Raw genomic sequence first — 3,195 nt, 5'->3', positions numbered from 1 at the left:
GATTTTAAGAACGTTTTAACAGAAGCTTTCTACACGAAATAGTTTGGAAATCATGTATACAAACTTTAGGAATCATCAATTGTTCCATAAACTCAAAAACGAACTCGAATTTCCTTATGAACAAATCATTTGACTTTTTAATTTATATGTTTGACTCCAAAATTCAAACTCAATATTAAAAATTGGAACTTGAGCTTTTGCAGATATAACGACCCGTCCTAATCCATCTGGACGCATACATTACATTTGGTTACATCGCGAGGTACTTGACCTCTATATGATACATTTTATAAACATTGCATTCGTTTTTAAAAGACAAACTTTCATTTCAATGAAAGTTGACGGCATGCATAACATTTCATAATACATCCAACTATAATTGACTTAATAATAATCTTGATGAACTCGACGACTCGAATGCAACGTCTTTTGAAATATGTCATGAATGACTCCAAGTAATATCTCTAATATGAGCAAATGCACAGTGGAAGATTTATTTAATACCTGAGAATAAACATGCTTTCAAGTGTCAACCAAAAAGGTTGGTGAGTTCATTAGTTTATCATAAATAATCATTTCATAATTTTAATAGACCACAAAATTTCATATTTTCAATTCTCATAAGCATACGTCCCATGCATAGAGACAAAAATCATTCATATGGATTGAACACCTGGTAACCGACATTAACAAGATGCATATAGAATATCCCCATCATTCCGGGACACCTATCGAACATGATAAACTCGAAGTACAAAAGCATTCCAAATTCCATAATGGGGCTTGTTGGGCCCGATAGATCTATCTTTAGGATTTGCGTCAATTAGGGGGTCTGTTCCCTAATTCTTAGGCTACCAAGCTAAAAAGGGGCATATTCGGCTTTGATCATTCACCCATATAATGTGGTTTCATTTACTAGTGTCTATTTCGTAAAACAGATATAAAAATTGCGCATGTATTCTCAGCCCTAAAATATAAAGGGTAAAAAGGCAAATGAAACTCACGATACTGTATTTTGTAGTAAAAATACATATGACGGTATTGCACAATGCAGGGTTGGCCTCGGATTCACGAACCTATATCATATATATATATATATTAACACATATAATGGGGATCGAACAAATTTATATATTATTAGTGATTTAATTGTTATTTTAATTATGTGTTTCATTAATAACCTAATTAATTACATTTATTCATTTTTATTATAAAATATTTACTATGGTTATGTTAAATGTAGTAAATATGGTTTTATATAACTAATAGTTATTTGATAAAATAATATTGATAATAATAATAAATAAAAAGTTGTTTCAATTTTACAATAATAATAGTAATAGTAGTTATTATGATAATAATAGTGATACTAGTATTAATAATAATAATTTTGATGAGAATTTTCTAATAATGATAATAATAATAAAAATGATACTTTTAATATAAATGATAGTTTTTAATAAAAAAGATAATAATAATAATATTAAAAATAATTAATAATAATAATAATAATAATAATAATAATAATAATAATAATAATAATAATAATAATAATATTAGTAATGATAATACTAATAATCTTTAAATGATAATATTTGTAATAATAATGATAGTAACATTCATAATATTAATATTAGTGATAACCATAATTAATCATAATAATAATAATAATAATAATAATAATAATAATAATAATAATAATAATAATAATACAATAATAATACTAATAACATTAATCATAATAATAATAAATGTTAAGTAATAATAAATGTGTATACCCTTAAAAGCTTTTAGTAAAACGAAATGCTCCAGATGAGACTCGAACCCATGACCTCTTGAATACACAAAACACAGCTTAACCCACCAATCCATTCTGTTTTTCTGTAATATACTTGATATTTATCTTCTTTAATGTATATCTGTTTTGGTTTCATTTTGTTTTTCACACAACATCAACATGACTAACACCTCTCCGCATCTCTTTCGGCCCAAGGTAGTTCCCCATCCCAACAAGCATAAAATACGGCCCAAGTGATTTACAAAACCCAATTAGCTAGTTCACGGTCCAAAATACAAACAGAAAAGGTAGCCCACTTCAGGGTTTTTAATCCACCAGCCCGTATAATTGTTTTAAAGGAAAAGAAAGTGTCGGTGTTTGTTCTTGATAACAGGAAACTAACAAGCAAGTTGCAGTAGCTTGCGATAGAAAGGAAGCAGAAATAGATTAACAACCGTAGGGTTTTTGATGGTGTTGGCTCAAAGCAGGAGGAGTGGCAACAGCAGAATCAACGAATTAAAATCTCACGATGATTCCTTCAGTTCATTAATATTGTATCATCATTCTCTTGTCATCAATACCTCATCTTCCATTAACATAATCATAAAAGATAGCTCACCGGCAATAATATTACTTTGTGTGAATAAATAAATAATTAAGTATGATCATAAATATCATCTTTAATTATATTTATCATCAACATTAGTATCCTGTATCATCATAACATTAACTCGTCTGATCACGTCCATCATGATCATTATCTTCGCGTTTCAAGTTTTAACAGAAGTTGTAGTGGTATTCATGGGTTTTTTTTTGTCATCAATAGTAGTAAAGATTGGGTCAAAGGAGATGATTTGGGTTTTGTTTGAATAATAGCTAGAACGAGTGGGTCTTGATGGTATTGCTTGAATTAAAAGAAAAGTAGGTGGGTTTCATTTTCAAGTTCATGAAGAAGGGTTTAGGTTTCCTTAGTAATTGAACTAGAAGCAAAATTATAATAGTAGCAGGAGCTGTGGTGGCGATGTATGGTGATTTGGTTCGAATAGCAATAGGGAACAATAAACATAACAGCTCAAAGTGTTTGGTTGTGGTTACTAATGATTTGAAACAAAAAGAAGTGAGGAACATAGCAGTTAGCAACAAAGGCAAGACTGAAAACGAAACAAGTATAAAGGGGATTGGTTAAGATGGTGATGTTTCTCATAGTTGTTAACCGAACAGGAGATAGAAAATATCATGAGCAGTTGAATGTTTTGATGGTGGGTGTGAGGGGTAGAGGTGGTTGTTGATAGGTGTAAAATCAGAAAGTCACAAAGTGGTGATGAGCTGTGGTGGTGTAGTGAAGCTGCAAACCAGAAAAAAAAAATGGTCGTGGTTGTTCATAGTATGAAGTGGTGGATAGGTGTTCATGGTGATGG

The sequence above is a fragment of the Rutidosis leptorrhynchoides genome, chromosome 3 (genome assembly GCF_046630445.1).
Source record: "Rutidosis leptorrhynchoides isolate AG116_Rl617_1_P2 chromosome 3, CSIRO_AGI_Rlap_v1, whole genome shotgun sequence".
In the NCBI taxonomy this organism is placed as follows: Eukaryota; Viridiplantae; Streptophyta; class Magnoliopsida; order Asterales; family Asteraceae; genus Rutidosis; species Rutidosis leptorrhynchoides.
This window is presented reverse-complemented; position numbering follows the sequence as displayed.